Source organism: Phodopus roborovskii, unplaced genomic scaffold (genome assembly GCF_943737965.1).
Source record: "Phodopus roborovskii unplaced genomic scaffold, PHOROB, whole genome shotgun sequence".
Taxonomy (NCBI): Eukaryota; Metazoa; Chordata; class Mammalia; order Rodentia; family Cricetidae; genus Phodopus; species Phodopus roborovskii.
In genome coordinates, this window is record NW_026126618.1 from 6304179 (window position 1) to 6317487 (window position 13309).

Consider the following 13309-nt stretch of genomic DNA (forward strand, 5'->3'; position numbering starts at 1 on the left):
AATTATTTTCAATAAACACTCCTTGGCCATCCTTATCCTCTGTCTCATGTGTATGTGTCTTTTTATCTATCTGCTACAGATTTTCTCCTACAGCATTGGTTCTCAGCTATTTGGTAAGAGCATTTCCACATAGGAGTTTTCTTCTGTTTTTATTTTCTTGCTTTCTTCAATTTAAGAATCATACTGTTGTTTTATCTAATAACAATTACCTAAATAATTACTCAAATTTAGGAAGGTATTAAACCAAATCTCCTTAAATGTCTTTAGCTTCTTCACTAATTCTCTCCTACAAATAGTGTGTGTTCATGGATATTTTCCTTTAGGTAATTGAGGTTCTGTTCATTTCTCTTCAAATATTTTTCTCTCTGCAGTTTGATAATTTTTTTTCTTGTTGACTACTTTTCAAATGTAACAATCTTTTCTTCTGACTTTGCCTAACCTATCTTAGTCTCATCCACCGTGTTTTCAATTACATGGTCTTCTTAAATTCTGTATATGCTAATTCTAACACCTGCTTGCTTTGTGGGTTACTCTTTAGTTTTGGTGATTAGTCATTTTCCGTGGTCTGGCAACAAGTTTACACGTCTTTGCACATCTGGCAATTCTGGTTGTGTGTTGGACATTGTAGAAACCAGAATGTACAGTACTGTCCTCTAACACAGTGGTTCTCAACCTGGGGATGGTAACCCCCTGGGCTCAAATGACATTTTCGGAGAGATCGCATGTTAGATACCCTGCATATCAGATATGATTATGATTCACAACAGCAGCAAAATTACAGTTAAGACGCAGCGACGAAAACAACTTTGTGGTGTGTGTGTGTGTGGGGGGGTGTCTCAGCATTAGGAAGGCTGAGAACCACTGTTTTAATGATATTTGGTTTTATGCTCCTAGATACTAAGTTTCTTGTTGTGGATAACCCTAGTGCGATGTAGGCTTTTTCCTAAGCCTTGCTAAACTGTTCACGTTTAATTTTGCCCTGGGTCCTGTGATACAGCTCATCCTCTAAGAATGTACTGGGTACAGCTAAGGCATACTGCGTGTGAGCTACAGACGGAATTCTAGAGATGTTTATCAAGTTCTTCTAAGTCGGTAGGATTTTAACTTCAAACTCTCTCTCCCCGGTGCTGAGCAGCTGCTGAGATCTCCACTCGGTGCTGCAGCTGCTGTTTTTTTTGCTGTAATCTTTGGAAGTTTGCCCTGTACATTCCCACTTAAAAATTTGGCCAAGATTTTGTATATACATCTGGGCTCTTCCTTTTCACTGGACCAACCTTCTGGATGCCTTCAAGTTCCTTAGCTGAATAAACCTGCTTCCTGCAGATGTCTGCAGGGGAGAGGTCAGCTAAAGTGCCATTATACCCCATTCCGTTCATGCCTCCTTTTGAATCTGCCTTTAGAATTCTGCACACACACACACACACACACACACACACACACACACACACACACACGCTTTATCCTTATTAGTGGAAAGTTAAGTCTGATATGAACCACTCTGTAGTACTGGAAGCCTTTGTGTAAATTTAAATGTAAGTGGTCATGATATATAAAATATTCTATTTTATAATGATGGTTTAATAAATAATATATTTCATATATCATTTCATGTGATAGATATCAATTAACCTTGTGTCATTTCCCTGATTGGCAGTGCTTGAAATATTTAATAATAAGGCTGCAAAAAATAAATCATTAAGTAGAGATATGAGTTCTGAACTTGAGTTCTTTCAATGTTGGTTGAGGGGGACTAAATTAGTTCATTGTGAATGTACCACCTTAGAAAGACTACTACAAGCGCCTAGTTATACATATGTATGTATATGTATATAGATAACAAGAGACTAGTCTACAGCACCGTGGATTCTCATACCATGTATTTCTCTGTTCCCAGTTTACCCTATAAACAATGATGTAATGAACCGGTTTTGTATATTCATTTTTAGTTTTCACTATAGACTTGTAGAAATTAAATTGCGTAGTCAAAACAAACCCACATTTAAAACTGTAATGTTAATGTATATAGTCATCCGGTGTGATGCACAGGGAATTGGTTCTAGGACTCTCCCTGAGAGTACCAAAATATGTGAATGCACAAAATCCATATGGGAAGCAGGTAGTATGTGAAAATACCCAACACATATGATCCCTGACATGTAAAATCATCTCAAGATTTCATAACTGTTAACAATCACTGTTAATAGCCAATGCTGTGTGAACATCATCACATCGATGGTTATCATACTGTTGTGTGTAGAGAATAATGGCAAGAGAACTCTATCTGCACTAACAGCCCCCCAATATTTCTAGTCTTAGTTATTTGAGCTCTTCCATGTGGAACCCATAGGTATGGGCTGTCTATAATCATCCATCACTCTTTATTGAAGGCTATACAACGATATACTCCACAGTAGTATCTGAAATTTCCTATTTCATTGAACATTTAACATTGCATATTGTTATTACTCTCTTGAATCTTTTCCATAAACACAGATCATGGGAACGGGAAGGCGGATTGTGTCAACTTCTCTAGTTCTTCTCAATCTTGATTACAGGCAACCCTAGACTGCTGCTAAACTCTGCAAGCAGGAGGCACGGCGGGCACCGTGGATTCCGCACCTTGATGGCTTCAGGAGTGCCCACATAAAGCCCGGGGATACCTAACCATTCCCTCCTGCTTCAGAGCTAATGGCACAGAGAGGGGAGTAACTGGAGTGTCTTACCATGGCCTTTTTCCACCATCCTCTTCTGTACCCAGCAAAAACTGACTGGACGTTCCAGTCGCTGCCCTAAACCTGCCTTGGATTCTGGGAACAGAACTTGGACGGCAGATCACCCAATGATGAGATCAACCCCAAACTGGAGCAACACTCCAAGGGAAACAACTGGTCCCCTTAAGCAATAGGGACTTCTTCCGACCAGCTTGCAGAAGCAAGCCCGAGATAACAATTGACCATATCACACCTTGACCAACGATGCTTAATTACACACATCCCTCTCCCAGTGTCCCAATTCTTCCTCTATCTGACCGAAAGTTCCTCTCAGTGCTCTTCAGATAAACGAGGTGCCACTGACTAAACCTCCTCTCTCTGCCCTTCAGCACTGTCTTCCTCTTCAGTTGGCATAGCTGTATGATAGCTGAAGCCAGTCTGTGAGGACTCTTGGGTCTGGGGATTTTATGGTAAAACTCCAATAACATCAGCAGATAAATAAGCATTGAACAGAGCCACCAAAAAGGAAGGCAGACAGATAAGAGAAACCAGACCCGCAGCCTGGGACCCCTTCCTGAGAAACTGCCCTTTCAAATATGCTCTCACAGCTTGCTTCCCTATAGAGATTCATTTATCTTTATTTTACAAGTATGGGTGTACTGCCTGCATGCACACATGTGTATCACATGTACACAGTACCCCAGAGACCAGAAGAGGCATTGGATCTCCTTGGGACTGGATCTATAGAAGGTTATGAGCTACTATGTGGGTGCTGGCAAAAAAAACCCAGGTCTTCTGGAAGAGCGGCCAGTGCTCTTAATCACTGAGACGTCTCTGCAGCCTTCACAGCTTGCTTCTTATCATTTTCTACAATAATATATAGGGTATATAAATATGCTGTAATATATTATATTTAATATACAATATAAATAGGTTATATTTATATATAATGAGATACCATTTTCTATTACAGTTTTAAAGTAGATTGTAAGCTCTCTGCCGATAGGACCTATTTTTTTTGTTTGTCTGTTTTTGTTTGCTTTGTTTTCTTCTTCCACTGCCTAAGTACACCTTGCATGGTACACTGGAAACACTAAGAAAAACTTGTTTGCTACATAACCAAGTGAAGCAACTAAAAGCAAGAGTGCTTACAGAAAGAAGCAAGTGAAGTATAGGTTTCCAAGCCATTTCATGAGTGGGAAAGAAGAAACACCGGCTTGCTATGAGATGTGAGATGTGAGATGTTTAGAATCCGGAACCTGCTACTGTAAAATACAACTGCAGGAGGCTGGGATATGCCATTCCGAATGCGCCTCCTTTTGTAGGGAGTATTTTGAATTGGTTATTAGGAAACTGCAGATACAGGAGAAGTTGAAAACAGGACAGAATAAAACCTTGTGTAGGAGGAATCTCCGTCATTTACAAAGACGTCTCCCCTCTGCACCAAGTAGGAAAGGAGGGTGTAAGCCCTTAGAAACAGAGCACAAGGGACAAAGCATGGCACAGACCCTCACACAAGACGCTCAGCGTGTTCCCTGAGCATCCCTGAGGGTTCAGCAAAGCCTCTCACCCTCTGTTCTCTGTCCTAGGACTGAAGGCAGTTCAGCTCCAACATAGGCAATGGGTCTGACCCTACCCGCTTTTTCCTATTACCCATGTGGGATTGTTGTTAAAACTCTGGTTTCCTGTTCGCTTGTTGATCCCTTGTGTTAAAAGGGACCATCTTGACTAAGAACCACCAATGGGTAGACAGTAAATTATGCCACCCATCTTTCCTTTGCCACAGGGTTACAGTGTGGACACGAGAAGGAAGAGGCAAGTTTCACCTGTGCCCAGAAACCCCACTCATGCATGTTTGCATGTATCCACCGTGAGTTAATCGCCGGGCTAATCGCCGGGCCTCTAACTATGAGAAGGCTCCTTCTACTGTCACCCGATGAAGCCAGGGGCTTGAGGAACAGAGTGACTAGCGAATAAAGAGCCTCTACTGGCAACAAACTAGCAAGGCGAATAAAGAGCCTCTACTGGCAACAAACTAGCAAGGCGAAGATGGCAGATTCCTGTCCAGGATAACCTCACTAACAAACGGCTAGTGAAGGAAGAACTTATACAGTAAATTCAACAGAGCATTTCTCGGCTGCAGATGGCTAGGCACCAGTGAGGTCTTCACCCCCACAGTGGTCTGTTCCTTTGATGTACGTTCTGGTGCTGTCTGAAAATCACTGATAGTCTGGGTTCTGTAAATCATGAGGAAGATTACTGATTAAAAGGCTTGATGACCTGATAGTTCTGTCTTCTTCTTCTTGTCATCCCTTGTTCCTGGTATGGATGACTCTGACATTTAATATCATAAACACTCACATGTGCCTTTCTTCAGAATTTACAGTGTTAGGCAAAGGGAAGGAAAACTATTTGCAAAGGGCAAGTTAGCCTGTCAGGCTGCTTGGGGAACATTAGTGCCCTGCAATTTCGGGTTGCGGGTTGGGGGGGGGGTGAGGGGGAGGCAGGCATTCTCTGTGGAAAGCTGCTTATGAGCTGGGAAGACTTCTCTGGCTCTTACGTGGGAACCCAAACTTCAGATTGACCAACAGCGACCTTAGATAATCTTTGCAGGAATTAACAAATTCAGATGATAGGCCATTTCCCAATCCTGTTGGTGGCTTAATAAGATTAGCTGTGTGGAAAGTGGGTGCAGTGACAGGCATCTCTAAAGGGCAGGAGGATTATTCCTCCGGGGGCAGAGGAGGCTAATGGCATTTCACTTTGGAAATAGCTTTGGCACCGGCTCCATGGGGACAAAAGGGAGGTTTGGGGTGGAGGCAGAGGGCAAAGAAGGTTCCTTCCACAAGGAGCTCACATCGTGTGTGGCTGGCTGGCAGAAGCCAGAACACTCCTTGGCTTCCCTGTAATAGCAGGACAAGGGGAAATTAAACCATTTATCAAACATAAAAACCAATATTGCCAGCAGTGACATGAGGGTCCGCTTGTGGGTGAGCGGGGGAGGAGTGGGGCAGAGCCCTCTCTCGGAGACACTGGCTTCCCTTGTACTCTCATGCAAGGGGCTACCCTTGCATGCTCACCAATGGACAGCCTTTCCTTCAGCTCTGAGACAAGTCCCACGGTCAAAACCCCAGGCTGCCCCGTCCCCACATGCACTCAGACGTGTTATCTTGGCTGTTTACTAAATCCTAAATCCCATGGGACAACCAACGGCAGCCTCAGTTTACTCCACTGTGTCACGAAGACTATGCCTGGTACGGATCACCTATTTAAAGAAATCACTCCCTCGTTTTCTGTTCCAGTGATGGGTCGTGTCCCTGAAACCATGAGCCGAAATACACTTTTCCTCCCTTAGGTCATTTTGACAGGTCAAAGTGGTTAGAAAGGCAACTAACACAGTGGCTAGCATTATGGTGTCACGGACACTTTGGCCAGGTCATCTCTTTATCACATACAGCTGTCTACAATATACTCGACAGCCCTAGATTCTGCAGCCCCTAAGCCCCCGACATTCATGGGGACCATTCTCACTGCAAAAGGAAAAATAAAAAAGCGCCTCTAAAGGTTTCCAAATGCCATGTACTAGAGCACTAGGGGGATTTGGTACCATCGCACCAGAAACACACAGGGAAGATGAAAGTCAAGTTCAATCATATTGGGGCTCAGCGGAGCAGCCACCAGGTGAGCAATGAGAAGACAGTAAAGACACGGCAAGAATGGGAACAGACAGAAAATGCCCGGAGCAACAGACGAGTTTGCTGGCATGGAGTTCTTTCTACGGGGAAGCCCCAGGTCCTTTCCTCTCGGAGTATGTGTGCCACCTGGCATCTGATGGCGACTACAGAGAGTGCCCACTGGCTACTGAAGTGCAGGCAGTACAAGCTATGGCGGAGATTAAATGCAGGGTGGCAGAAAGCCAAGGAGGAAACTTTGCAAGGGTATCAGAGTCATGGAGTGAAAGATGTGACAGATTTATCTATCATTAAAGGAGGAGAAGGAGATTCACAAGACCATATGTCTCCCTGCAACTGCTCTGTAATGGGATGTGTTACACTGGTGAATGGGGGGGAGAGAATAAATTAACATTGTTTAAATATCATTTGAGATACTATCCACGACCTGTAAAAAGTCTTGGCTATTTCTGGCACCAGTGAGTTCCTGGTTTTCCCACCGTACTCCAAGGTTGAATGTTCACTACCTCAGCATGTCTGAGAAACAAATATTTCTAGATATAGTAATAGGTTTTGTCTTTAAAGGAAGATTCCAGTGTCAAGCAAATGTTGGAAGTGGTGTCCATTTTCATTGTGGGTAACAAGTACACACTGGTATCTTAATGTTTTGAGATTTCTTCCCTTACATTTGTAATCTAAAAGGCGTGACCCAAACCAGTGGACCTGCCCTACCTTATTCAATGTAATTTTTATTTATTAATTTTAATGAATTTTTTGGGCAGGGGACGGGCAAGCCAGCTCCACACAGGAGTTCCTGGTGTGTATCTTCTCAAGAGCATCTTTATGTTAGGCCTACCCCCATCTCCCTCTTTCCTCTGCTAACACTTGTATGGGTTTTGAGACAGGGTCTCACTGAATAGTTTACACCAGCCTTGAACTCACTGTGTATGACAGGCTGGATTCTGACTTGTGACCCACCTACTTCAGGCGACGCTCCTTGGGCCTAGCTTCTACTAACACTTTCCCAGCATCCCCAAATATCCCATACTTCTGTCGAGGCACAGTTCAAGATCCATCTCAAGTGCTCTTCTACACAGTGAGCATGCTCTTTACTGTGAGTTTTTCAGATCTGTATATGTTAGTGCGTATAATGTGGGATGCTGGGTGTGTGGGATGTTCTGGGTGTGGAGATGCTCTGGGTGTGTGGGATGCTCTGGGTGTGGAGATGCTCTGGGTGTGTGGGATGCTCTGGGAATGGGGATGCTCTGGGTGTGTGGGATGTTCTGGGTGTGGAGATACTCTGGGTGTGTGGGATGCTCTGGGTGTGTGGGATGCTCTGGGTGTGTGGGATCTCTGGGTATGTGGGATCTCTGGGTGTGGGATGCTCTGGGTGTGTGGGATCTCTGGGAATGGGGATGCTCTGGGTGTGGGGATGCTCTGGGTGTGGGATCTCTGGGTGTGGGGATGCTCTGGGTGTGGGATGCTCTGGGTGTGTGGGATGCTCTGGGTGTGGGATGCTCTGGGTGTGGGATGCTCTGGGTGTGGGATGCTCTGGGTGTGGGATGCTCTGGGTGTGGGATGCTCTGGGTGTGGGGATACTCTGGGTGTGGGATCTCTGGGTGTGGGATCTCTGGGTGTGGGATGCTCTGGGTGTGTGGGATCTCTGGGTGTGTGGGATGCTCTGGGTGTGGGATCTCTGGGTGTGTGGGATGCTCTGGGTGTGGGATGCTCTGGGTGTGGGGATGCTCTGGGTGTGTGGGATGCTCTGGGTGTGTGGGATGCTCTGGGTGTGGGATGCTCTGGGTGTGTGGGATGCTCTGGGTGTGTGGGATGCTCTGGGTGTGGGATCTCTGGGTGTGTGGGATGCTCTGGGTGTGTGGGATGCTCTGGGTATGGGGATGCTCTGGGTGTAGGGATGCTCTGTGTGTGGGATGCTCTGGGTGTGTGGGATGCTCTGGGTGTGGGGATGCTCTGGGTGTAGAGATACTCTGGGTGTGGGACACATGGTCAGTAAACAGTTCTACCTCTTTTCACTTCCACATGGGAGTTATAGTGTTCTACTTGACTATATATTCTAAATGTTTTGTAGAAAAATACTGCTTGATGTGTTTCCCTGTAAGTACTCCAAAGGCTAGTCTTAGCCTCCAGAGGGTTTTACTATATAGTCCTGACTCTCCTGGAATTTGGTCTGTAGACCAGGCTGGTCTTGAACTCACTGAGATCTGCCTCCTGAGTGCTGGGATTAAAGGCGTGTGCCACTTAGAGTTACCTCCTTGTGAGGCTTTCTCTGACATTTTGAAGTAGTTCTTCTCCTTCTCTTGTTGGATGTCCTTCTGTATGCTGCAAATATGCATTGTTTTTATTGGCAAATGGCCAATGGCCAGGAAAAAAATATAGCTAGGCTGAAAATCCAAAGAAAGATGCTGTGAGAAGGGATGTGGGGTCAAGGGGAGGCCATGAAGCCACTGGGAAAGATGTGAGGTAACAAGCCATGAGCCTCATGGTAAAACATAGAATGTTAGAAATGGGTTAATTTATAGGTAGAGCTAGCCAGTAAGAATCCTGAGCCGTTGTCTAAATAATTATATTTAATATATTAGCCTCTAAGTGATTATTTCATAAGCAGCTGCAGGGACCCAGTAGACAAGAGAAAAATTGGTCCAGGGAGAACAGGCAAGAGAAAAAATATCCAACTACACTTCCTCTGGCTCCCCAGCTTCTCTGCTATGGTTCAGTAACTGGGAGCTTTGGATTATTGCATCGATTGCCATAATATTCACAAAGCTCCTGCCTGGTACCTGAAGGTGCTCAGTAAGTGAATTATGCTGAGTGACTGGTCCAAATTGAAAACTGTCTCATAGTTTCCTAGGACAGTAAAAGAGTTGTTTCCCTTCATTTGATTTAGCATTAGTGATGCAGGCCATTTTTCCTTTCCCAAATGAAATAAGGAGACAAGTGTCTGTTATACAACAGGCTTGCAAAATTCCGTGATTCTGATTTGCCTCATGTTCAAATCCTACAAAACTGATTTTTTTTTTCAGAATCTTTTTTTATGTTCTTATATTGGTCCATTTTGCATCAATGAATATCTAGAGAAGGCTAACTCTATCAAGGAAAGAGTTTATTTAGATTGTAGTTTTGGAGGCAGAGAGGCCAAGGTTGGGTGGCCATATTGATTTGTCTCTGCTGAGGGCCTATTGACAGAGTTGGGCTTAATGGCCAGGGAGCTTGTGAGTGGGAAAGACCATATTTCTAAACAGGGCATCAGAATAAAGATGAACTTAGAGGTTGCTCTTGATCCTATAACAATGACATTCTAAGAGTTAACCCAGGATCCCACTAGAAGGTACCTAATTTCTTTTGAGTGAAGAGCTCCCAAAGACCTAAAGACTTCCACTAGACTCTTTTCTTAAAGATTCTATCTCCTCCATCGCCACATTGAGGATCAAGAACCCTTAGGGACAAATGCTATCCATTCTACATCAGGCTTTAAAAGTTAAAGACGGATCTGACCTTGAACAGCGTTAACTTTATCCTGTGCCCCATGAGAACAATGACCATTAAAAACTGAAGTATAAGGTGCTGGATATGCTAATTCCATGATCTGTACAAATTCACACTAGACCAAAAGAGTGAACTCCTTTATTGTGTTCACACTGTAATTAAAAGGAAAAGTACAGCCAGCTAACCTCCACGAATGACAACCCACCCCTTGACCATTCTAAGACACATCTCCATCCTTTCCCACAAGACACCATGATAATTCCTTTGCTCAATTTGTTTCTCTACAAAACTCTAAAATACTTTTCATTGAGCTTTCCCTTGTTAACAAAATTTCTCCCAACTATAATAGCCACCTCCCCTCCACAAGAACACATCCTTATCTGGTGTGAATTGCCTTTCACCATTTGGTGTCAATATGTGATCTCTCCTTCAGATCCCCAGTAATTGCACACATGTAAGCAGTCCTCAGGAGGCACACCATCACGTGCATTTTATTAGCAACTTCAACACTCATTTTGAACAAAAATGAGGCCTGACAGTGTTGAACTTAAACCGCCTGCTCTGGGAAAGCAGGGGTGGTTAAGTCACACTTCATCCTTTTTAGTTGTAGGGACCAACTAAATGAAAAGGACCATCCAGTCTTTAAGGCTTCAAAACCTGTTGCATCCTTCTCCCTGACTCCCAGGAAACCCATAGATGATGTCCTTCCTTACCTACCTCTAAAAAAGCCAGTGGCTCCATCCTCATCAATGAACATTCTTACTCTGAACCCCAGTAAGATCTTAGTCCAGCTGACTGGTATATTTTGTCATTCACACTTTCAGAAAGGGTATGTTGGGAGGGTTTATTTATAGCCATTAACATCAGACATCCCCTAGAAAAAGCAGGAGATGACAATATTGAGTGACAAAGGAAGTCTTGACAACAGAGGAAAGATGACCAAAGGGTCCACTCCCTCAGCAAAACACCACCAGGGAGCTTAAGCTTCTAAGCAGAAAATAGCTGCTTCCAGAAGCTGACAGAAATGAGATTCAAGCAGATGGCTGCACAAAAAGATATTGTTAGGAACAATTTCCCAGTATATGAAGTAAATGGGGCTCTGTTTTCTCTGATTTCCCCCATGAAACCAACCATTCTCAGTGTTCTAGGCAAAAAACACTCATTTCTTCCTTACTGAGGAGCTCTGGTTCTAAAGAGATGAGGTGAAGGCAGGAAGCCCCTCGGAGGCAGAGACTGGTGTACGTAGCATGGTTGTAAATTCTTCTTGCCAAAAGGTGGGTCCAGGAAGAGGACTTTCAGCTCAGACTACCGTAAGGGAAAAAATCTGTGGTCAGTTATATAAAGACCCGGATTTAGACAAATGACTCTACCTTTATTCCAATACCTGATTTATACCCTTGTGTAATCCAATACAAACAGCTCCAACTCCGCTGAACACAAGGCCTCCAAATATTACTTTAAACCAAAACTATTCCTGGTAGAATAGTTTGGTCCTGGAGGACCAGGCATCATGTGACTATGTGGGGTTCTTGGGAAGCCTGAGTTGGATTCAAATGTACTGAAAATTCCTTCAAAATCATATGTCAACTGAGACACATGTCCGTGTCTGTTCATATGACTGTACAATTGCTTGTATGTATTTTTCTGAAGAAAGTTTCTACCAATCTCCAATATTTGTAAAGGAAAAAAAAAAAAAAAACCTGTGCCCTTTAATGGAGGAGAACCACTCCCTACTGCAAATATTCTGGGCCTTCAAAGAAATATCCCTTGAGCAGATGCCTCATCCTTGGTCAAGGCGTGTTCCAGAGGTCACTGCCATCTATTTTCATTTTTAGCCATGTCGAGGCATCCAGACTCATTCCAGGGATCAGCAATGAGCTGAGTCACCTCAAAGACACTGGCCCCAGCAAGGTCCTTACAAAATCAATTGTCTCCTGGAAACTGGGATGGTGTCACCAAGAACATGAAGAGTAGTTATTTCATGAAACCAGCCCGTATTTCACATTCGCCACGAATACTCTCCATCAAGAGTGTAGCATGACACCCAAAACAGCCCTGGTTAGAGATAAACTAGGAAAACAAAATGGAAGCATATACTTATTGCCACGATGTCGGGTCTATCTTTCTTTTCAAATGGTCAAACCTGGGTTCCCTAGCTGGTGCTCTGAGTGAACAATAGATATTGGGACCATGGCCACATGTTTTGTGCCAGTTTAACAAAGCAAAGACCAGGTTTAATTGGCTCACTAAACTGTGTCTTTGAGAGACTTTAATTTTCCTATAAGAACAGTAAATGCCAACATGACAGACATCCTTGTTCTTCTCAGCTGTTTATACTTCAAAGGAGTAAACAAGACGCCCCCCACATGCAGCAACATCTAATTAGAATTCATACACAAGTTAGAGGAGGAGAAGAGACAGGGGTGGCATAAAAAGCACCCTCAAAGATGCCTGATACCTAAACCCTTCAAGCCTGGGCTTGAGTTGCCTGTGACTGAGCATGCCATTGCTGTCTTGAGGTACGAAACAGGATGGGATTTGCCAATGTGTTTACTTCCTAATGGCTTTGAGATAGCATTTTGGAGGCATATTCATCTTGCAGACATATGGTGGGACTGTCATTTGTCAAGATGGATGTAGAATATATTAAATAGAACCCTTGTGTCTCCTAATATCCCCTAAGGGGACCATCACACTAACTTGGGCGGGCCTTACAAGAGCTCAGCTGAAGTGTCACCTCCTCTGTGGCCAATTTAATTGCTCCCTTTTCTGTGCAGGCCAAACAGTGTCACAGTCGCTGGCTGTTGTGTCTGCCTTGCAGGCGGGCTCAAATCCTGCTGGGTCTCCAGTAACTTACAATGCTTTGTAACCAGCGATAATCTGTGCCATGGCTGTCGGGATTCATTTAACGAGAGCCAAGTGTTAAAGCAGACTCCCACCCAGACTCTGACCATGATCTACCTTTAAAGTCCCTAGGAAAACACAGAAGGATTGCATACTCCCTGCTGCCACGGCCCCAGGAGGAGGAGGCGCCTTAGCCTAACCTTTTTCAGGTCCTGGCTGGGACACTTTCTGTGGCCAAGTCCATCGTAGACATATATCTTTTACCTCAGGAAGGCTCTTGGCACCCAAAAGTCAGGTACTGTGCAGATGTAAATAAATCTGCCCAAGAAGGTGGAGTGACTTTCCTGAATGATGAAGTCCATTGCTCTTCAGACCTCCCATGTCCCGAGGAGCAAGGCAGAGGGGCTCATTTCTCTCTATTCCCACAGGCTCAATACTCAGGTGTGGACTTGATCCCATCAAGTTGTGATTAGAGATTAGCGGCTGTCTCATCTGGCAGTGAGCTCAAGCGAGTAGGGACTGCATCTTGATTGGTCAGCTTTTAATGTCCTCAATTCACAGAGACGAGATTAGCCCCTC